The following is a 22,980-nucleotide window of genomic DNA, read 5'->3' as shown; positions in this document are numbered from 1 at the left end:
ATTGCTGTTCAATCCATTCTCCATTTACAAACAGCTTTAGTAAACACACGGAGCGGGGAAGGGGGGTTGTGGCAGGAGGGCTTACAGGATAATTAATAATTTTTAATGCTCATTGACCATCATGTGGAATATGGCTTTAGGTGCTTATGATGAGTACTTTGGCAGCATTAAAACTATCATTTTTATATTCAGAGGTTTCACATAGCGGTAAACGTCAGTGCTGAAAAGTTCAACTGAGCTCCTGTTTTGAAGCAGTGGGTGGTAGGGGTGACAGGTGGAGTCTAATTAATCACAATTATAGGAAATGAACCAACATCTTCCCTAGCTGAATGATCACATGACTGAGTTCATTGTCTTTGACAACTGACAGGATCCCCATGGCTTCTGACCTCAATTTCATCACATATTATCTCAAAAACGGGCTCATTTTCTTCTCTATATCTGCTCATGTAACAGTACAACCTTCTTCTACCTCTGTAATACTGTTGACTTCTCTCCTACGTCATTTCTAGGCCCAGGTTCTCCAATAGCCTTCAAATTGGTCTCCTTGTCTCAACTGTCACAAGCTTCAGCTTATTTGAACTACTGCAGTCCTGTCCTCACCCATACAAATGCTTGGACTTTGCAATACCATTCTTAACTTACTCCCTGGTCCAGATTTTGCAGCTGTAATGACAGCGACGCTGTCCGTGTTCTTTCTCTTCCTTTATTTATTCACAGGATGTGGATGTCACTGGCAAGGTCAGCATTTATTGCCCATCCGTAACTGCCTTTAACTGAGTGGTTTGCTGGTTTGCTAGGCCACTTCTGAGGGCAGTTAAGAGTGAAGCACATTCCCGTGCGTCTGGAGTCACACATAGGATAGACTGGGTAAGAGTAACAGATTTTCTTTCTTAAAGGGCATTAGTGAACTAGATGGGTTTTTACATCAAGCTGGTAGTTCTATAAATTCCCCAGTTGTCGTGGTGGGATTTGAACTCATGTCTCCAAATCTTTAGTCCAGTAAATTAACTATTATGCTACTGTTCCTGTGCATTAGTTTGCATTACAGCAGTGAAACTGACAGCAACCTCTGGCGTCTGCATATGCACAGTTAAATGCAGAAATTAGAAGTTGCTGACAGTGATTCCATTCACCCCCACAGGTGTTCTGTTGAAGACCACGCAGATGGAAATCTTTAGAAATCACTTGAATTGACATGAACTTCTGCTTTTCAGACTCTAATTTCACTGTAAACCACACGCCCCTACCCTGAAAAAGTTATGGCTTGTTTAATGAGTGTTACGACCAAGGTGGGAGCAATGCACTGTCAATTCAGTCCCATCACCCCACAGGCTGCAGCATATTATTAAAGGTTTCGCACCTAACTGGAAAACAGCCAAATTAAACACTTTATTCAGCCCCCCTAGAATAAAATACACCAAACCAGGTATCTTTAAACAACAACAAATTAACTATTTTTTAATAAAGTAAATCTTAAACACAATTAAGATAAATTTATGTCTAAAGACCTTATAACTGAACTCCACCCCCCCCCCCCCCCACCCCCATGCACACACACACATACATTCAAAACTATCAGTTAACCGGTAGTTAAAAATGGTGTTGCTTAGAAATATAGTAAGTATCTGGGTTGTAAGTCCTGGTGGATTTCATTCCTGGTTGATGAGGTGTCCCAGAGTAGAATAATCAGATGCCACTCGACTCAAGGTAAATTCAACGAAACAATCTTTAATAGATAGTCATTCAAAGTATTCCAGCTGCAGCAGGCGTCACAGAGTTCTTTCAATAAGGAACACAGCAACAGGACTATTTGGATTTTCAAATGGGCAGTCCTTCAGCCAAAACTTCACTGAGAATTCCAGCAAACATAAACAGGCAACAGACAGTCAATTCTGTAGCAGAGACCTATTAGAGTTTCGAAGTAAAACAGAATTTACTACCTCCAACAATGAAAGTGTTCTTTCCATGGTTTTTTTCCTCCTTAGGCAAACACAGTATGAGCTCAATGTAGATTTTTTTTTTTGCTGAGATACAGACAGCTTCTTTTAAGTAAGCACACTTCTTTGGGCTCTGGAATAGACTGGTTTCAGCCAGTTCTTGCACACAGTTAAATTGAAACATGATAGCATGTCTCCTGATGTTGCCCAGGAACAGGCTGGCTGTGGCACTGTTCTCAAAGAATCTCAAACACTTCTCTCTCTGTCTTAAAGGCACACTGTTTTTAGACAGTCTTAAGGCACACTGTTTTTAAAAAAGAAGAAAAAATAGTTCTGTGACATGAGGTGTAACTGGCTTATTAACTGCATACTAAGTCATAATTATTGCTGAACAACAACCTCTCTGGCACTGTGCAGGAAAAAAAATCCTTTTGTTACGGCCACATGGTATGGTGTGGGTAGTTCCCTATGGTTCAGTTCCCCACATGACCGCAGTAAGTGCATTTATATTAAGAGCTTTGCCCCTTGGGATTTTATATTTCAAATAAACCGACAGAGACAGGTTTTCTTGTAGATTTTATAAAACAGGAAGTCAATTGTTTATTGGTCAATATGCCTTATCCCAAAATTGGCGCAACCTCATTCACTCACTCATTCACTCATATACTCACAAGAAACAGATGTAGGAGGGAAAGAGGTAGGTGGATTTCTGTGGGGGGGGGGGGGTTGGGGGGAAAAGGTTACGATAACCCTGTTGAATTCTCTTGAGACTCAAGTTACTGATAGTTGCAAGATTGAGATGGTTGTAGATTTCTCTCTTGATTGAAGGTTCTGTTGAAGATGATGGGTCACTTCCAGCTCTCTCTCTGTTGTATAATGTAGATGTAGGATTTTTTCAGCAGGGCATGTGCTTTTCTGGCTTACTGGAATGCCAGCTGTTACAAGTAGCTTCACCTTCAGGGTCAGTCTCTCTCTCTGTCTGTCTGGTTGTATTTGTTTTAAGGTAAAACTGTGTCACCTCTCACCTCCTTTAGGAGACATCTCGTTTCTTTCCCATGGTGATCACACAATGGCCCAGGATGTGGCTACTTCACACCTCCTTTGTTTAATAGAAGAAGACATTCAGTTCTGGAACTTTTTAGGATAGGTGTGAGATGAATTTCATTAACACCTTTTGGCTTTGAAGATTTTTCCTTTGTCTTTGTCAGACTGTTTGAGTACACAAAAGGCCAATCCCCTTTTTTCTTTGGCGGTCAATTTGGAACACTGTTCACATTTTAAAATAAAGACTTTTTAAAAAAAAAGCAAGTTTGTTTTTTCAAAACTCTTCAGAGTTAGTCTGAGTGTTGTATCATCACACTTCCAATGTTTTTAGATTAGATTAGAGATACAGCACTGAAACAGGCCCTTCGGCCCACCGAGTCTGTGCCGAACATCAACCACCCATTTATACTTCTTTTTTCTTTTGGGCCTCCTTATCTCGAGAGACAATGGATATGCGCCTGGAGGTGGTCAGTGGTTTGTGAAGCAGCGCCTGGAGTGGCTATAAAGGCCAATTCTGGAGTGACAGGCTCTTCCACAGGTGCTGCAGAGAAATTTGTTTGTTGGGGCTGTTGCACAGTTGGCTCTCCCCTTGCGCCTCTGTCTTTTTTCTGCCAACTACTAAGTCTCTTCGACTCGCCACAATTTAGCCCTGTCTTTATGGCTGCCCGCCAGCTCTGGCGAATGCTGGCAACTGACTCCCACGACTTGTGATCAATGTCACACGATTTCATGTCGCGTTTGCAGACGTCTTTATAGCGGAGACATGGACGGCCGGTGGGTCTGATACCAGTGGCGAGCTCGCTGTACAATGTGTCTTTGGGGATCCTGCCATCTTCCATGCGGCTCACATGGCCAAGCCATCTCAAGCGCCGCTGACTCAGTAGTATGTATAAGCTGGGGGTGTTGGCCGCTTCAAGGACTTCTGTGTTGGAGATATAGTCCCACTAATATACACTAATCCCATATTCCTACCAAACATCCCCACCTGTCCCTATATTTCGCTACCACCTACCTATACTAGTGACAATTTATAATGGCCAATTTACCTATCAACCTGCAAGTCTTTTGGCTTGTGGGAGGAAACCGGAGCACCCGGAGAAAACCCACACAGACACAGGGAGAACTTGCAAACTCCACACAGGCAGTACCCGGAATCGAACCCGGGTCCCTGGAGCTGTGAGGCTGCGGTGCTAACCACTGCGCCACTGTGCAAAGGTAACTTCTAACCTCCAGCACCTGTTTCAATTCAACTTTCCCAGATAGCCAACATGGTTCTTTAATGTTATTAAACATAAATATCATTCATTTCCACAGGGTTCCCCAGATTGGCCACATTATACAACTTCTTTGGGGTTTCCAAACCTTGTGCTCCATTCAAAAAGCAGCCCTCAGCACTATTCAGTATGTGTAATCTCATTACATATTATTATTTTACCTCCCACCCGTCCGCCACCCCCCACCTTCCACCACTTAATTTGGTTCACCTCGTAAAAGTTTGTTATTGGAATGTGGATGTCACTTGCAAGGTTAACATTTATTGCTCATCCCTCATTGCTATGAACAGTTTGATACAACTGAGTGATTTGCTAGGCTACTTCAGAGACAACTACATTGGTGTGGGACTGGAGTCACATATAGTACAGACCAGGCAAGGAAGCAGATTTACTTCCATAAAGGATATTAGTAAGCCAGTTGGGTTTTATGATAATCCAACAGATCAGCCATGATATAACTAAATGGCTGAACAGGCTTGAGAAGGTGAATAGCCTACTCCAGATCCTATATGAGAGAGTCATGGTCACTTATTTATTGACACAAGCTTTTCATTTTAAATATTGTAATATAAAAATTCAAATTCTCAAATAGCTGTGGTGGATTAGAGCTCAATTTCTCTGATTAGTTCAAACCTATACTACCATACCCCCTTAAATACTTATACTTTGCTCTTCATTACCCACACCATCTTTACTTACCTCATACTCAACCACTCACTTACTTCCACTCCATCACTGAGGTCTGAGGATGTACTCATTATTTACTCGGGATTAGTACTAGAAGTATAAAGGGGAAGGTTAGAAGGTTTTTTTCATGCAAAGGATTATTAAAATATAGAATGCATTATGACAAGTAGATACTGAAATCAAGTCAATTTGCACACAAAGAATTAAATAAACACAAAGAAAATAATAAAGGGCAAGGAGAAAGCAGAGAAATGCGATTACATAGCTCTGATATGCAGCTAGCATGGCACAGACTTTGTGTACCAATTGGCCTAGTTTGGTGCCAAAATTTCTATGCCAAAGGCCATAAAGAATTATGCAATATTTTAACTTCTGCTTTTAATTTAGTCACAATTTGCTTGTGTGCGTGACACTTTGTAAAATGAATTCACGGCAAAAAGCTTGACCATATTGGACATATTCCTTGTCATGCTCTGCAACAAAATGAACTAGACTGAAAACAAAATTTTTTGTGCAAATTGGAGCTTTTCTAATATAAACCCACTGGACATGCTGAGCCGAGAAACAACATAAATGCTAGCAGGAAATAGCTACTGAAATAACACAGGCAAGCGAGAAACACTGGTGTTTTGAAATTATGGACGCTAGGCCTTGGAAAGACAGTACAACTTAGATAAGATGAAGCACAGTGATCCAACAAAGTGCAAACATCTTTTTCTGGAAGTTTGATTGCAAGGGGCTTCACATAATGGAAAATTACTGGAGACAGTGAAAGATGGACAGCTTTATGGGCAGATTCAAAACATGGTTTAAACAAAGGGCGCAGGCTATCATTGGGTATTGTGCTTTTAAAAGAAGCTTCATAGGATGATATGGCCTGTCAATGTAGTAAACTAACCCTATTCCCTGAAAACGGTAATAAAGGTTGAACACATTGGAGATCTTGGCTGCAGTCGCAAGAGGCTAGTTGAGGGAAGGAAACCCTGATGAATTGTTGGAAAGAGATCTCATGGAGAAGGAGCCCGGTTGGTCATCAGGAAGAGAACCTACAATCGACAAGGGCTGGCCATTTCGGGTGATACTTCAGGTGATTGAGATCTCAAGGAGACGGAACCCAGCTGATCATCGGGAAGAGAAAGTATAATCAACAGGAGCTGGCCACTTTGGGTGATTGTATGCCTAATAGTTAACAACGTATTTGAGTTGTATATTGGTGAAGCATTGGGAGTAAAGTAATGAAGCAAATGTTGCTTTTTTATTATTACTTTCTTTTCTTCTCTTTCTCAACCTTTTAAATCTTTAACAATTTTCTGTATTCACTTTTAATAAACCGTAACCCCATTAAGTGTAACAACCTTTTGAGTGTGTCATTAATTAGTTCTCATAATTCACAGGTCTATAAGTTTGGTTGAGTGTTTTCAATCCCTACACTAGAAAAAACTAATTTCATATCTCTGGGATGTAGAATTATTTTTGTTTACAGGATGTGAGCATTGCTGGCAAAACCAGAATTTATTGCCCATCCTTAATTGCCCTTGAGAAGGTGGTGATGAGTTGCCTTCTTGAACAGCTGCAGTCCCTATGGTATAGGTACACCCACAGTGCTGTTGCAAGGGAATTCCAGGATTTTGATTCAACGACAGTGAAGGAACAGTGAAATAATTCCAAGTCAGGATGGTGTGTAACTTGGAGGTGAACATGCAGGTGGTGGTGTTCCCATGTGTCTGCTGTCCTTGTCGTTCTAGGCGGTAGAGGTCAAGCGTTTGGATGGTGCTGTTAAAGGAGGCTTGCCGAATTGTTGAAGTGCATCTTGTAGATGGTACACATGCTACTATGTGCCGGTTTTGGAGGAAATCAATGTTTAAGGTGGTGGATGCGGTCCCAATCAAGTGGGTTGCTTAGTTCTCAATATTCCCAAGCTTCTTCAGTATGATTGGAATGGCACTCATCCAGGCAAGTGGAGAGTATTCCATCACACTCCTGACTTGTGCCTTGTAGATGGTGAACAGACCCTGGGGACTCAGATAGTCTGTTACTCACCACAGAATTCCCAGCCTCTGATCTGCTCTTGTAGCCACAGTATTTATATATCTGGTCCAGGTAACTTTCAGTTTTATTGTAACCCCAAGGATATTGATGGCGAGGATTCACCAATGGTAATGCCATTGAATGTCAAGGGGAGATGGTTAGATTCTCTCTTGTTGGAGATGGTCATTACCTGGCATTTGTTTGGTGTGAATGGTACTTGCCACTTAGCAGCCCAAGGCTGAATGTTGTCCAGGTCTTGCTGCATGCGGGCAGAGACTGCTTCAGAATCTGAGGAGTTCCGAATGGTACTGAACACTATCCAATCATTAGCAACCATCCCGACTTCTGACTTTCTAATAAAAATTCCAAAGTTTTTAAGCTAATAATTTTTTTAAAGCTTGTTTATGATAGTTAAGCTTCTACCTTAATCTCATGTGTATGTCCCAATCTTATTTAGCTCTCTATTCGTGATTAAAAAGTGAAGGATAATCTTATTACTTTCTGAGTTGCTGTCCGTGAGAATATTTCAATGTGATTGGCTGCGTAGCATGCTTGATGACATCCCTGTGGCGAGACACCGGAGATCCTCTATAGTCAGTGCCAGCATCAAATTAGTGACGGGAAGGTAAAATCAACCTCACAGAGATTGCTAGATCTTTTTGGGTAGCTTTCTTTGAGCGGTGAGCATTGCTCCAGCCTGCCAAATCCAGTTGAATGTTTTGCTGCCTTTCTAATTAGAATATGTCACAGCGAGCATTGTGGTGAATCACAAGTGGCATGGACAATGTAATAATCCTGCTGCTAATGGTGCAATGGTGAATTCTAGTAATGCTACAAAGAAATATCTTTTTCCCCCAAACATGTTACAAAATGAGACTAAAGTACATAAAGTAAGGCAATTTGTTTATTAGCCATTTTTAAAACGTGCTGGCTATTCTGTGGACATAATCTTGTTCCTAAGATCAAGACGTTAGTGGGCTATGATGTGAGGTGCCTTGGTTGGTGATTCACTGGGTTGACTCTTCCATCTTGATAGCACCAACAGCTGTTTATCCATAGACACACTTTTTTATCTAGTTAACTGCCAATGAAGGCTTGGGTTTGATTAGCAGATGTACAAGCTGAAAATATCAAAAAATGAGAGATGTAATCTTCAGTCATCTTTTTTAGAAGATCAGCAGAAATGGTGAAGGGCTCTCCAGTTTTTGTTCGTCCAATGTGGGGAGGGATAAAACAACACATTTGTGTTTTGATTTACTTTATAATTTAATTGGTAGAGGGACGGAGGGGTTAAATTGTTCAGAAATGTGTAATCTCTTCTATATTTGTGAATTTGACAAGACAAACCAGAGCGATTGAAAGAAGAAAGGTCATTTTAAAAATCATGCCTACATTATTACTTGTTTTGTTATTAAGAGACAAACTCCTCTGAAATTGGTTGTGCAACTAGACTTGGTTTTTGACATTACGGTTAATTAAACTGAAATTTAATTTTAAAAAAACTACTGTAGGCAAAGATAAAAACAAGAAATGCTGGAACCACTCAGTAGGTCTGGCAGCATCTGTGGAAAGAGAAGCAGAGTTAACGTTTCGGATCAGTGACCCTTCTTCGGAACTTACAAATATTAGAAATGTCAAAGGTCATAAGCAAGTGAAGTGGGGGTGGGGCAAGAGATAACAAAGGAGAAGATGTAGATTGGACAAGGCCACATGGCTGACCAAAAGGTCATGGAGCAAAGGCAAACAATATGTTAATGGTGTGTTGAAAGACAAAGCATTAGTACAGATAGGGTGTTAACGAACTGAAGCTTGAACAGCAGCAAGTACAAACATGAAAAAAAAACAGTGGGTAAGCAAACTGAACAAACTAAGATGAAATGAAATAAACATAAAAAAAATTGCAAAAAACGTAAAAAAGAAAAAAAGAAAAAATAACAAAAAATAAAAGTAAAATGGAGGGCCCGTCATGCTCTGAAATTATTGAGATCAATGTTCAGTCCGGCAGGCTGTAGTGTGCCTAATTGGTAAATGAGATGCTGTTCCTTGAGCTTGCGTTGATGTTCACTGGAACACTGCAGCAATCCCAGGACAGAGATGTGAGCATGAGAGCAGGGGGAGTGTTGAAATGGCAAGCAACCGGAAGCTCAGGGTCCTGCTTGCGGACTGAGCGGAGGTGTTCCGCAAAGCGGTCACCCAGTCTGCGTTTGGTCTCGTCAATGTAGAGGAGACCACATTGTGAGCAGCGAATACAGTATACTGCATTGAAAGAAGTACAAGTAAATTGCTGCTTCATCTGAAATGAATGTTTGGGGCCTGGGATAGTGAAGAGACAGGAGGTAAATTGACAGGTATTACACCTCCTGCGATTGCAGGAGAAGGTGCCATGGGATGGGGACGAGGTGGTGGGGGTAATGGAGGAGTGGACCAGGGTGTCTCGGAGGGAACGATCCCTTCGGAATGCTGACAGGGGAAGGGAGGGGAGACCAAACGCAGACTAGGTGACCGCTTTGCAGAACACCTCCGCTCAGTCCGCAAGCAGGACCCTGAGCTTCCGGTTCTTTGCCATTTCAACACTCCCCCTGCTCTCATGCTCACATCTCTGTCCTGGGATTGCTGCAGTGTTCCAGTGAACATCAACGCAAGCTCAAGGAACAGCATCTCATTTACCAATTAGGCACACTACAGCCTGCTGGACTGAACATTGAGTTCAATAATTTCAGAGCATGACGAGCCCCCCATTTTACTTTTATTTTTAGTTATTTTTTCTTTTTTACATTTTTTACAATTTTTTTTATGTTTATTTCATTTCATTTGGTTTGTTCAGTTTGCTTACCCACTGTTTTTTTTTGTACTTGCTGCTGTTCAATATTCAGTCCGTTAACACCCCATCTGTACTAATGCTTTGTCTTTCAACACACCATTAACATATTGTTTGCCTTTGCTCCATGACCTTTTGGTCAGCTATGTGGCCTTGTCCAATCTACACCTTCTCCTTTGTTATCTCTTGCCTCACCCCTGCCTCACTTGCTTATAACCTTTGACATTTCTAATATTTGCCAGTTCCGAAGAAGGGTCACTGACCCGAAACATTAACTCTGCTTCTCTTTCCACAGATGCTGCCAGACCTGCTGAGTGGTTCCAGCATTGCTTGTTTTTATTTCAGATTTCCAGCATCCGCAGTATTTTGCTTTTACTGTAGGCAAAGGGTTTTTTTGGAGGGGGAATTTTACAAATAAAGTTGAATCTACAGATGATTTGCTGAGCTGTGACAGACAACAGAAAATGTGTTAATGGGAGATTGAAAGGTATATTTATGACTACTTGTTATATAAAAGCTTTGTTAGAGGGAAAACTAATTTACTGCTGATTAAAAGAACCATATAGTTAAAAGATTGATAATTACTACCAATTTTGATTCAGTCTCAATCTTCAGCTAAAATAATTGGAATGTTATTATGTTATATGGATAACATTTTAAAGAGATAAATAATTCAACTTTATTGCTAAGGGTTGTACCTGTATTCATTTATATATTACATTTGTTCATGTGTGCTTTCTTTAAACTGAATGTGCACCACTTAGATGAAAATTATATACCAGTTGTTTTTTTAAAGCTAGAACAAGCACATTTATTTATTAATGTGGACTTTTAATTTCAGGTATCTCTTTATTCATATCAGTCCACATAACAACTAGCTATTGTCTCTTTAAGGGTTGTTAAGTGGCTAGTATAAAAGTGACTGCCCGCAAAATTTGACTCTGTGCTGCCGTTGGTCTCTGCACTATGGATGGCTGGAGAGCTGCATATTGTGGCAATCAGCTTCTGTCCATTTTCAGCTTGGACCGCATGGCAGATCATGCTTGTAAGGGTGCTAATGTGAGCATGCCATGCATCTGCTGGAAGCATGCAGAGAGGACAGACTGTGAAGTTACTCAGCACCTAACGCTGATTTGACACCTGACCTGCCAGTTTTGACCTTGTAAGTCCTGATAATGCCCTGTTGTAAACACTCTCAACAACCACTGCCCCTCACCTCCACCATGAACACTATTTGAAGATGTTGGCACGGGACTTTTAGGTGAGGTGCTTCTGACTTTCTTTTGATGCCACAGTGAGGGGAAGTACTGTGTCCTGTGTGGTTGTGGGAACTCTGTGAAGTTTCTGCAGTCAAAAGGGAATGATGCAGGACTTTTCCAAGGTGTTCAGAGGAGTTTGAAGGCCTGTCAGTGGAAAGCCTATCACTAAAAGGGGTTATAGTTGCAGTCCCTTTTGGTGCCTCGTACAACAGAGAGGTAGAGCACAGGCAGCAGAGAGAAGAAGCTGTGCGTAGAGGGAGAAGGAGGAGGGCTCTCAATAGAAGGTCATACTCACTTAGGGTATTCAGGGAGTATGTTTCCTATCTCTACCTCAGCCAGAAGAAATGTCTCAGGTGGCTACGATTCACCAAGGAGCTGGTCACTGAACTGTGCAGTCACAGAGCAGGGTGAGGACGGTGTTGACAATGGCCATGAAGACTAGCATTGCCCTCAATTTCTAAGCCAGCAGAGCCTTCCAGGCTGAAGCCAGTGACATTACCAACGTCTCACAGTTCGCCATGCATCTCTTCATCAGGGAGATAACACAGGCGCTGTATGTCAGGAAAGAGGCGTCAGTCTTGTCCCTAACCAGAGAAAACAGGAGGAGCAAGCACATGAAATTGCCATGGTAGCAGGATTCCCAATGGTGCAAGGAGCCATTGCCTGCACGCATGTGGCTCTGTGGGCGCCACATATTAGCAAGGGGATGTACTGGAACAGCAAGGGATACCAATCCAGTATCATGCAGTTGGTATGCAAGCACACAGTTGCTGTTGGTGAATGCCCATTATCCTGGCAGCAGCCACAATGCTTTAAACCTGTGTCAGTCAGAAGGTCCCGCCATATTCAAGCCACCTCAACAAACCAGAGGTTGGCTGCTTGCTGTGAAGGGTTACCAGCTTTACACGAGGCTCATGCGTCCTCTCTGCCACCATACCACATGTGGGCAGTGCGCATACAATGAGAGCTATGCTGCTACCATGGTGCAAAATATTGTCATTCTAAAACAACGGTTCTGCTGCCTGGACCGTTTGGTGGGGAATCCATCAGTACTTGCGAGAACATGTCTCGACATTCATGATGGTCTGCTGTGTCCTCCACAACCTGGCTCTCATGAGGGCACAGCCCTAGCCTCAGAGGAAGAGGAAGACAAGGAGTAGGAAGGGAAGAGGCGTCACCCTGGCACATTTTCCATGAGCAGCTGATCAGACTCCCATTCCCCCAAAATATCTTCCCCACATCACCATTACACCACAATTCCCTCCTATCCATCCCATTGTTACGGACCGTCACAGTGCCTCTTGGCCAACATCCTGAAATAAAAGGCACGACAAAAAAAGTATTTCACAACAACATTGCCCAATAACACTTCCAATATTATATACAAAACTGAACTATTCACCCTTGTCCATTCCCTTAGTGCCTGTCCTGTGGGTCCTGTTTCCTGTCCTAGTGCTCCTACACAGTGGCTGCAGCATTGCTGGTGGAAGGCTGCTGACTTTGAGTGGGGCACATTGTAGGTGACCTTGCAGACTCGGAGGGTGGAGTTCCAGAACGGTGAGTATATAAAAAAACTTACCTCGGGGATTCTCGGAGCAGACTCGGAGGGTGGAGTTCCAGAGCGGTGAGTATATAAAAAAACTTACCTCGGGGATTCTCGGAGCAGACTCGGAGGGCGGAGTTCCAGAGCGGTGAGTATATAAAAAAACTTACCTCGGGGATTCTCGGAGCAGACTCGGAGGGCGGAGTTCCGGAGCGGTGAGTTTACAGAGTAAGTTACCTCAGGTGGGAAAAAAAACTGAAAAAGTGACTTCACAGGAAAGTTGTGACCTGATTGGCTGGTAGGGAATCTGTACCGAATTTGAAAATAAAACTGATAAAAATTGATTAAAGCACTAATTAACTAATTAATAACTAGAGTAACTAAACCAGAGGGAGGAGATTACTGTATTTAGACAGCATTTAATATTTATTGTAGAAATCTAGCACTAGGGACCACATAGTGAAGTGTATCATAATTTAGTAAGGATTTAATAAGTATTTATTTATTTTATATCAATTAACTAATTAGTGCTAGAAATGACAGTTAGAGGGGTGAAGTGCTTCACCTGAGATGTGGGAAGTCCGTGACGCTTCCAGTGTTCCGGGCGACTACATCTGCAGGAAGTGTACCCAGTTGCAGCTCCTCACAGACCGCATGGATCGGTTGGAGCGGCAACTGGATGCACTTAGGAGCATGCAGGTGGCAGAAAGCATCATAGACAGGAGTTTTAGAGAAGTGGTTACACCCAAGGTGCAGGCAGATAGATGGGTGACTGCTAGAAGGGGCAGGCAGTCAGTGCAGGAATCCCCTGTGGCTATCCCCCTCTCTAACAAGTATACCGTTTTGGATACTGTTGGGGGGGATGGCCTATCAGGGGAAAACAGCAGCAGCCAGAGCAGTGGCACCACGGCTGGCACTGTTGTTCAGCAGGGAGGGACAAAGCGCAGAACAGCAATAGTTATAGGGGACTCTATAGTCAGGAGCACAGATAGGCGCTTCTGTGGACGTGAAAGAGACTCCAGGAAGGTATGTTGCCTCCCTGGTGCCAGGGTCAAGGATGTCTCTGAACGGACAGAGGGCATTCCGAAGGGGGAGGGTGAACAGCCAGAGGTTGTGGTACACATCGGTACCAATGACATAGGCAGGAAGAGTGATGAGGTCCTGCAGGGGGAGTTTAGGGAGTTAAGTAGTAAGTTAAAAAACAGGACCTCTAGGGTTGTAATCTCTGGATTACTCCCTGTGCCACGTGCCAGTGAGGCTAGAAATAGGAAGATAGTGCAGCTAAAAACGTGGCTGAGCAGCTGGCGTAGAAGGGAGGGTTTCAGATATCTGGACCATTGGGCTCTCTTCAGGGACAGATGGGACCTGTACAAGAAGGACGGGTTGCATCTAAACTGGAGGGGCACAAATGTCCTGGCTGCAAGGTTTGCTAGCGTCACTCGGGAGGGTTTAAGCTAGTGTGGCAGGGGGGGTGGGAACCCGAGCAGTAGGACAGCTAGTGAAGTAAATGAGTAGGACAGAGTAAATAAGGCCAGTAGGACTAACAGGAAGAGCAGGCATGGAGATGTTGCTGAGCACAGCGGGGCTGGTGGTCTGAAGTGCATTTGTTTCAATGCGAGAAGTATAACAGGTAAGGCAGATGAACTTAGAGCTTGGATTAGTACTTGGAAATATGATGTTGTTGCTATTACAGAGACTTGGTTGAGGGAAGGGCAGGATTGGCAGCTAAATGTTCCAGGCTTTAGAAGCTTCAGGTGGGAGAGAGGGGGATGTAAAATGGGTGGGGGAGTTGCATTACTGGTGAAGGAGAATATCACAGCTGTACTGCGGGAGGACACCTCAGAGGGGTCATGCAGCGAGGCAATATGGGTGGAGCTCAGGAATAGGAAGGGTGCAGTCACGATGTTGGGGGTGTACTACAGGCCTCCCAACAGCCAGCGGGAGGTAGAGGAGCAGATATGTAGACAGATTTTGGAAAGATGTAAAGGTAACAGGGTTGTAGTGGTGGGTGATTTTAACTTCCCCTATATTGACTGGGACTCACTTAGTGCTAGGGGCTTAGATGGGGTAGAATTTGTAAGGAGCATCCAGGAGGGCTTCTTGAAACAATATGTAGATAGTCCAACTAGGGATGGGGCCATTATGGACCTGGTATTGGGGAATGAGCCTGGCCAGGTGGTGGAAGTTTCAGTGGGGGAGCATTTCGGGAGCAGTGACCATAATTCCATAAGTTTTAAGGTACTTGTGGATAAGGATAAGAGTAGTCCTCGGGTGAAGGTGCTAAATTGGGGGAAGGCTAATTATAACAATATTAGGCAGGAACTGAAGAATTTAGATTGGGGGCGGCTGTTTGAGGGTAAATCAACATCTAACATGTGGGAGTCTTTCAAACGTCAGCTGATTAGAATCCAGGACCAACATGTTCCTGTGAGGAAGAAAGACAAGTTTGGCAAGTTTCGGTAAGCTTGGATAACACGGCATATTGTGAGCCTAGTCAAAAAGAAAAAGGAAGCATTTGTAAGGGCTGGAAGGCTAGGAACAGATGAAGCCCTTGAGGAATATAAAGACAGTAGGAAGGAACTTAAGCAAGGCGTTAGGAGGGCTAAAAGGGGTCATGAAAAGTCATTGGCAAACAGGATTAAGGAAAATCCCAAGGCTTTTTATACATATATAAAGAGCAAGAGGGTAACCAGGGAAAGGGTTGGTCCACTCAAGGACAGAGATGGGAATCTATGCGTGGAGCCAGAGGAAATGGGTGAGGTGTTAAATGAGTATTTTGCATCAGTATTCACCAAGGAGAAGGAATTGGTGGATGATGAGCCTAGGGAGTGCAGATAGTCTCAGTCATCTCATTATCAAAAAGGAGGAGGTGTTGGGTGTCTTGCAAAGCATTAAGGTAGACAAGTCCCCAGGGCCTGATAGGATCTACCCTAGAATACTGAGGGAGGCAAGGGAAGAAATTGCTGGGGCCTTGACAGAAATCTTTGCATCCTCATTGGCTACAGGTGAGGTCCCAGAGGACTGGAGAATAGCCAATGTTGTTCCTTTGTTTAAGAAGGGTGGTAAGGATAATCCAGGAAATTATAGGCCGGTGAGCCTTACGTCAGTGGTAGGGAAACTATTAGAGAGGATTCTTCGGGACAGGATATACTCCCATTTGGAAACAAACAAACTTATTAGCGAGAGACAGCATGGTTTTGTGAAGGGGCGGTCGTGTCTTACTAATTTGATTGAGTTTTTTGAGGAAGTGACGAAGATGATTGATGAGGGAAGGGCAGTGGATGTTGTCTATATGGACTTTAGTAAAGCCTTTGACAAGGTCCCGCATGGCAGACTGGTACAAAAGGTGAAGTCACACGGGATCAGAGGTGAGCTGGCAAGATGGTTACAGAACTGGCTCAGTCACAGAAGACAGAGGGTAACAGTGGATGGGTGTTTTTCTGAATGGAGGGATGTGACTAGTGGTGTTCCGCAGGGATCAGTGCTGGGACCTTTGCTGTTTGTAGTATATATAAATGATTTGGAGGAAAATGTAGCTGGTCTGATTCGTAAGTTTGCGGACGACACAAAGCTTGGTGGAGTTGCGGATAATGATGAGGATTGTCAGAGGATGCAGCAGGATATAGATCGTTCGGAGACTTGGGCGGAGAAATGGCAGATGGGGTTTAATCCGGACAAATGTGAGGTAATGCATTTTGGAAGGTCTAATGCAGGTGGGAGGTATACAGTAAATGGCAGAACCCTTAGGAGTATTGACAGGCAGAGAGATCTGGGCGTACAGGTCCACAGGTCACTGAAAGTGGCAACGCAGGTGGATAAGGTAGTCAAGAAGGCATACGGCATGCTTGCCTTCATCGGTCGGGGCATAGAGTATAGAAATTGGCAAGTCATGTTGCAGCTGTACAGAACCTTAGTTAGGCCACACTTAGAATATTGCGTGCAATTCTGGTCGCCACACTACCAGAAGGACGTGGAGGCTTTGGAGAGGGTACAGAGGAGGTTTACCAGGATGTTGCCTGGTCTGGAGGGCATTAGCTATGAGGAGAGGTTGGAAAAACTCGGATTGTTTTCACTGGAACGACGGAGGTGGAGGGGCGACATGATAGAGGTTTACAAAGTTATGAGCGGCATGGACAGAGTGGATAGTCAGAAGCTTTTTCCCAGGGTGGAAGAGTCAGTTACTAGGGGACATAGGTTTAAGGTGTGAGGGGCAAAGTTTAGAGGGGATGTGCGAGGCAAGTTTTTTACACAGAGGGTGGTGAGTGCCTGGAACTTGCTGCCAGGGGAGGTGGTGGAAGCAGATACGATAGCGACGTTTAAGAGACATCTTGACAAATATATGAATAGGATGGGAATAGAGTGATATGGGCCCCGGAAGTGCAGAAGGTTTTAGTTTCTGCAGGCATCAAGATCGGCGCAGGCTTGGAGGGCCGAATGGCCTGTTCCTGTGCTGTACTGTTCTTTGTTCTTTGTTCTTTGATGTGCTTGGGTAATTCTGGGACGTCAGGGCCTGGCTTTGGTCTGCACCACCTCAGCATGGGTGACAACAGTCTGGGCTGAAAGAGAACAGCAAGGGAACTGCTGGAGTGACAGTGGTAGGAGCATGAATGCTGTCATGCTCAGAGAGAATACCTGGTTCATGCACCCTAGAGCCACTGCCGCTTACCTGGGGTGGCAGCTCAACAATCCTATTAATCTGCTGGAGCACAGATTGCTGGATTACTGTGACAGCCTACATGCCCCTTTAAGCACTCATCCACAGTCTTGATGGCAGCAGTTTGAACCTGCTTGGCACCAAGCTGGGCTTGCATGGGGACAAGCAGAGACCCCATGACCTCAGTGTGAGCTTCCACTGCTGCACTGAGACATTGGCCAGCTTCTGGCTGTACTGTAATGTACTGAAATATCGGCCATCTGACACTGCATCATGGGTCTGTCCATAAGTGCTGTCATGGAGTTCATCACCCCATCTAAGCTGGAAAGGATGAACTCTAAATCTGCACAAAGCAGGGGTTGGCAACATATCTGTACACTGACACCAGTGTCCGTTGTAAAATCTTTAAAGCCCATGGAATTTTAGCTGCTAGGTTATTTTAAAACACAAGTTTATAGCCTTGGAGCAAGACATTTACAATTACCAGGAGCAAAAATAATTACAAAGGATTGGGATCATCAGGCTATCGGGCTACGTCCAACAATCAAAAGTGTGAATGGTTTGCCTGTGCGCAGACTTCCTTCGAATAGGAGCATGGAGGAGCTGGGAAGACCGGTGCCATCAGTCAAGTGCTCCCTGCCTGTGTTCAGCCTGCGGAATCAGCCAGGGAAAGTGTTGGTGAGAATAGAACAGATAGGATAGCGCACAGCAAAGCAAAGATGGAACTGGAAAAGCAAGACTGCTTTGAGCCAGAGCAAGCTGCCCTTTTTTTAAGCAGACCGACCACTTTCTCAGCTCTCTAAAGGCCCTGGTTTCTCTGAGTGCGAGGCTGGTGCTGAGCAACAATGTGCTTCCACTCCTGGTGCATGGTGGGTGAAGTGGGGGTGGGACACAGAGGATGGAGAAAGAAAGGGGGGAAAGAAGGGGCTACTGAGCGGGAGAGAGGGAGGGGGTAGAGAGAAGGAGACTCAGAGGAGAGAGAGAGGAGGGGGATAATGAACGGGGAGAGTGGAGAAAGAGAGGGGGAGAGTGAAGCAGAGAGAAAGGGACACAGAGTGGGGAAAGAGAGAGACAGAGAGGGGAGAGAGATGGACACAGACAGGAAGAGAGAGGGAAGAGGAATGTACACAGAGATGAGAGAGAGAGAGAGGGCAGCGAAATGGGTGCAGAGAGGAGAGAGAGATAGACACAGAGAGGGGGAGAGAGGTGGGCAGAGTGATGGACATGGAGAGGGACAGAGGGGACAGAAAGAGATCAAGATCACTCCTGACAGATAGACAATTATCTGCATTTTTCGCATCACTACATCAAGTGTGTGAGGAGACATTGACTATTTGTGCAAGCAAAAGCAATGCCAGGTATCGCACTTACGGAGTAATGTGTTTTCAATCAGACTGTGTTTTGATGGCATTAGGTTGACCATACACTTTATATACAAATTAATTGTTCCCCATGTCCATTGCTGAATCAATCATTTTTTCAAAAGTCTGCGGTGCAACATGTCAGTGCCCATCCCTGGCACAAAGCCCTGTGCAAGTTAGAGTCAGACTCCTCCATGCTCCATGACAGTGACAACAGGCTCTGTCGCAGGATTAGCAATGCGCCAAGCATCTCTGTGTTGATGCCTATCAGTGTTCTCCTATGCACCACTCCATTGAAGTCCTCAGCTGAGTTCTTTATTTATAGATACTACACTGAAACAGGCCCTTCAGCCCCTGTGCCAACCAACAACCACCCATTTATACTAATCTTACATTAACCTCATATTCTCTACCACATCCCCACCATTCTCCTACCACCTACCTACACTAGGGGCAATTTACAATGGCCAATTTACCTATCAACCTGCAAGTCTTTGGCTGTAGGAGGAAACCAGAGCACCCAGCAGGAACCCACAGAGACACAGGGAGAACTTGCAAACTCTGCATAGGCTGAACCCAGAACTGAATCCAGGTTGCTGGAGCTGTGAGGCTGTGGTGCTAAACACTGCACCACTGTGCCACAGCAGTACTCATCTGTAATTTTAACCTTCGGGGAGCTGGCACACAGCCTATCTTTTCCTCCTTCCCTGGCTGCAGCCCACTCGTGTGCAGTGACGCACCATGTGCTGATCATACCTCTATACTGTTATCTATACTTCATATAGTGCCTGTTTCTGAGCTGGTGGCCGTAAGTGTCCGATCAAATTACAGTGTGTCTGCTCTTGGTAACACCCTTCATGGTGAGCCTGCAGTGAATGATTAGGCTGACGGTCTTGGGTATCTGAAAGCATAAATGCAGAAGAGGAGGATTGGGGTGAGGGAAGGGGGGGTGGGATTGAAATTCAAGAAGTCCATGTTCATACGATCTGCAGCTTGCCTTTCATGCCAGACAGCAGGATGGGGGTGAGGTGGGATTTGAGAAGGTGCATAAGGCAGGAACAGACCATCATCCTGAATATTCTCAGTGACGCTGGTTGCAATGTCCTCAATCACTGTCAGCCCAATAACTCACAGCATCATTTCCTCCAACAGAGCTGAGGACATGCAGGTTTGCCTGTCTCCTGCTGGTTCTCTGCTGCTGCCTCCTGTTAAGTGTGATCTTGTTCTGCAATAGAGAGGGAAGAGTGTTTGTGAGTGTGTTGCGACATGTTTGGGTGATGTGCCTGTCATGGATGAAAAACTGGAAGTATGTGGAAGCTGCGTGTTGTGGGTGTGAGGCTTTCAGGATTGGTAAATGTGTGGGTGAAGTGACACATGTGAATGTTAGGTGTGAGTCCTTATTGGTGAGTGATGGCAGTGTGCTGCATTAAGCAATGTGTTAGGTTGGTGGTGCAGTGGGTAGGAGATGGCATTTGAAGATGCCTGACTTTGACCACCTGTGTGAAGTCATTGAATTTTTTTGTGGCACTGCAGCCACGCCCTTGGGACCAGACTTCTTGAATTGACCTCCATGGCTACCTGCTCCCATCCCCTTCACAGTGTGTACCTGGAGGGCCTCCTGGCCTACTCTGGAAACATGACTTCACTCCTTCTTTCCACCTCCTGGACTAAGGCCTCCAGCACCGCATCAGAGAACTTGGGAAGCTTCTCTCTGGCCTCCTGCTCCACAGGTCGTCCTGTTCCTTCCCTGAAAGACTTTCAAAAACAGTTTCACCAACTGCTGCAGCAAAAATGCACCATCAATTTAACACGTGTAAGCTGCCTTTAAGAAGCGCAAGCTAGCTGTAGCTCGTTCTAGCCACACACACATCTGGGCTCTCTGCTGAGTATGCAGTCAGTTAGCAATGCATTTAATGCTGGACTGTGTGCCACAATCATGATGATTTTCAGGCATTATGAAGTTTGTGTGCTCCCTGCATCACCTCGATCAGGTAATTACACATTGTGCTCTCCGCGGCCTCTAACAAGCCATATTGAATTTTTAGCCTATGATCAGAGTTTCTCTTGGACTTGTGAAGATGGAAGGCATGAATATATATCTCGCAAAGCGTGCATGTTACTTCCTAAGTTGACAGCTCTTTGTATTGATTAAGAGAAAGATCCATATTGCTTAGCTCATTTCCCAATTGTATGCTAATTTGAATCTATAGCCAAGAGCTGATGTGTGACCTGTGCAAGCTCCACAAAGACTCTTAAAGTTTCCTGAAGTTTGAGACCACAAATCACACAACAGCCAGATATCTAGTGTCATTATTTTTATGTCTTAAGTGCAGCAGCATGAAAAATAACTAAATGCAAGAAAATAGTGATTGATCATTGTGGCTTTTAATGGGAGCTATGAATAACATTTCCTTTCAACATGTTCTCACAGGCTGTGCAATGTAAAAAGTGTTAAATGTTTGTGAAGATGTTTATCTCTTTATGACTCAGTTTGGTATCATAAAGTGAACATCTGACTGCATTCATTCTTATTTTAAGTTGGATTTACTGAACAAGCTGATAAAAGGTGATAACAGCTCTTCAAAGCGTGTCAACTGCGCGTGATCTTTAATCTTTCTTGACAGTTCTGGGCAGACCTTGGCCTTTATGACTTGGGTGCTATAACTTAGTCTATAATTTGCCATTTGCAGAATTGGGTGACTCAGTGATTAACAATCAATCCTAGTTTCTATGATCTGCCTGCAGGATTAAACATAAGTTTGCACCATATTATTGGATTGGTAACTGCGAGAGCAACATGTTTGTCTTTGTGCATCTGGTGCTAAAATTCACAGATGGAAATTGTGGGTAGGAAAATTGGGCACACTTTCAAATTCTAAACATGCTTTTCTGAAAAGGTGGTTTTCAGTCGTTTTTTGGAAAACAGGGAAGGAAGTGTCAAGGCAGAGAGAACTGTTAAATTCCAGAAAGCTTGTTGTGGAAGGATGATGCTGGAGCCTATCTTTACTCATTTTCACATCTATTGTCCAGAGTAAAAAACAAACAGCTCCTCACTCAAAACCTCCACAAGTCTCAGTAAGAGTCTCTTTATAAGTGCTCAAGTAGGACCCCAATTAATACCCTCCACCTGCATATAATTAAACAATTGATACACAATTAACCAATTATTTTCTTTCTTTGACAATATAACTTGTATTAAAGGCCTGCTCAGGTCTGCAAATGAAACCCAACCCAAGCCCAACAGAACCACGTCAAACCCAAGCCTGACCCGGCCCGAGTCCTTTCTTTTTTCCCGCGCCCAACCCGACCCGATCCGACCACTGGAATATAATCAACTTTACTGAAGAGGTTGTGCTCTATCTTGGATGGAATCACTCACTGCAGACGAGTGTGGAGTGTTTCCCGCCCTTTCATAACTCTCTGCTGTGTTCAGGTTGCTGCCACTGGATGTTTAGCATCATCATCTTTATCCTCTTGCTCTCTTGCTTCCCTAATCTGAGGCCTCTGTTGATGACAATATCCTGAATGTGCTCCACAGTAACAATTTTTCCAATGTTCAATAAGTAAACTTCCACCCGAATGATCAAAGCATAGCAATGTCTTTCCTTGATCGGTTTTCTCACTGACTATGTTAACACTGAATTTTTTTGGAAATCGAAGTTTGTGATTTTTTAGAGAACTCTCTTTCTACTATGATTCACATCCACAGTGCACAACTACACTCATAATTTGCACTTAGATTGCCATAAAAATTCTTCTCAAGAAGATTAAACATGGTTATACGATTATAATAGAGCTGGCTATTGCTGGAATAGTGGTAGACGCAATTTTTTTTGAATTACAAAATTGAAAAGAATTTTTTTTTTAAATTGTTGTGTAAAAAATCATGTGTTTGCATTTTTATTGTTTGGTATTTAGAAGTGATGAAGTTAGATAGAACTAGTTGTCACATACATAAGTGGAGAAAGAAGGAAGTGACATTCAATGTTCAAAGGTTTTACATCTCTCAGAATGTAACCAACCAATGAAATGCGGTCAGAGGTTGTAATGAAGACTGACACATTACACTCCTTCCCATTTATGGAAAATAAGACAGATCACAGCAGATTGAAGGTAAGCCTTCTAATTCTGTAAACAACTAATGGTCAGAGGTTTCCTGAGGAGTGCCTGATCACCTATGAGGAATGAATGAGGAACTTTTTGACAAATGATGTCTGAAATCCTCTGACTTTTTTTTAACCTCTCAAGGATGATAGAGAGAGGGAGGACTGACACAGAATGATGAGAACAGACAAAAAAATTAAATGAATGTGTATGATCCTCACTCATTCCAAGCTTGTTCAACCTCTCTTTGTCCTCCTGACCCATTACA

General features: G+C 43.8%; 1 long non-coding RNA gene across 1 annotated transcript in view; it reads left to right on the top strand.

The window, feature by feature from the left end:
- Positions 1-22,980, top strand: part of LOC137374856 (uncharacterized) — a 52,128-nt gene that overhangs the window by 7,960 nt on the left and 21,188 nt on the right. Inside the window, exon 2 of the long non-coding RNA XR_010975909.1 lies at positions 5,870-6,112. This is a non-coding gene — a long non-coding RNA (uncharacterized lncRNA). The remainder of the gene's footprint in view (positions 1-5,869; positions 6,113-22,980) is intronic.

The sequence above is a fragment of the Heterodontus francisci genome, chromosome 11, assembly GCF_036365525.1.
Source record: "Heterodontus francisci isolate sHetFra1 chromosome 11, sHetFra1.hap1, whole genome shotgun sequence".
In the NCBI taxonomy this organism is placed as follows: Eukaryota; Metazoa; Chordata; class Chondrichthyes; order Heterodontiformes; family Heterodontidae; genus Heterodontus; species Heterodontus francisci.
This window is presented reverse-complemented; position numbering and strand designations above follow the sequence as displayed.